A 1,333-nucleotide genomic window follows, 5' to 3' on the forward strand; every position below is an offset into this window, starting at 1 on the left:
AGAGAGAGAGAGAGAGAGAGAGAGAGAGAGAGAGAGAGATTGGTAGATACGCAGACAGGAAAATTTAACTCATTTTAATAAACTGTAAAAAGGGAATTATTATTGCTTTATGTTACTTACCTCAAATGAAATAGAGGATACAGATACGAACAGAAAATATAATTGTTGCTTTCTTTGCTAAACTCATATACTCTGGTGATATAACGGCTCTTACTCGTGTCTTCTGTTATAAAATGATTTATATGCGGCAACATATGTTTGGAATTTTCAACAGATCGTATATCTATACATACACCTGACCCGGAATGATTGCTTCTTTGTCATTTTTAAAGCATCGTGTAATGCAAAATGTTTTGAAGAATACATATATTTCATATACGATAGATTTATTAGACGTTCATATTTATTTGTATAACATTTGAAATCGTTATAACTTGAATGTCATCACGACTTCAAATTTTAACTTCGTTACGTGTAAAGCTTAATTCTTCCTCCTGAAAATGCGCAGTCTTGACAACGCTGATTTTCCATTCTTCAGAATCTCGAGTGAGCATAGAATTCGCATAAAAAATCTTTGTCACAGTATCTTCTTTCTCCTTTTATAATATTTTAAATACTAAGGCCACACTCCCATTTCTACTACCTCAAATTTAGCTGCTAAAAGCTCTTCTCTGCTGGGTCTATAACTACAAGAATGCACCGCAGTTCTGATAATCTATTCGTTGGTTTGGTTGAGAAAAAGAACATCTTCTCTAACAGATAAAATCACCGCTTATATCTTCTATTTACCCATCAGCACCTATTCATACCTCGATGTCAACATTTAAGAAGACTCCTAGACGAAGTATTCTATACCTTGCTCGAAATTTATCATTGTCTTTGTCTCTGTAACAGCGACAATTATCTTCAAACCCTCTGAATTCATGATCCACTCATTGTCCAGTATAAAACGCCATGTTTTCAATTCTTCGCTTATCTACACCCCAGAACTCTACTGCATATCAACCATCCACCCCATTTCCGCACGTGCCGGATACAACAATCTGGCCGCACCAAAACGCTCACATCTTTCGCAAGAAACAGAATGCCTCCTTTGAATATAACTGTAATCTACGGGATTTACATTTCCTTTTGGTTCTTCTATTTCAACCGAACCTACCTGAATCATTAGTTGTTTCTTGCTGGTGCAATTTCTGATTCATTCCACTTCAGCAGGAAAATTCAAGATTCAATTGCAAATCTCCGAATCGTTTTTCAGCTTTAAAATGCTATGAGTTTACTCCATTTCTCAGATATGGCAGGGGAACTATCATCCTATTACCATCGTATATAT

At 35.6% G+C, this 1,333-nt stretch overlaps 1 long non-coding RNA gene across 1 annotated transcript in view; it reads right to left on the reverse strand.

Annotated features, from left to right (window-relative positions):
- Nucleotides 1-272, reverse strand: part of LOC128249767 (uncharacterized) — a 3,046-nt gene extending 2,774 nt beyond the window's left edge. Inside the window, exon 1 of the long non-coding RNA XR_008265870.1 lies at nt 121-272. This is a non-coding gene — a long non-coding RNA (uncharacterized LOC128249767). The remainder of the gene's footprint in view (nt 1-120) is intronic.
- Nucleotides 273-1,333: the final 1,061 nt, after the last annotated feature.

Source organism: Octopus bimaculoides, chromosome 18, assembly GCF_001194135.2.
Source record: "Octopus bimaculoides isolate UCB-OBI-ISO-001 chromosome 18, ASM119413v2, whole genome shotgun sequence".
NCBI lineage: Eukaryota > Metazoa > Mollusca > Cephalopoda > Octopoda > Octopodidae > Octopus > Octopus bimaculoides.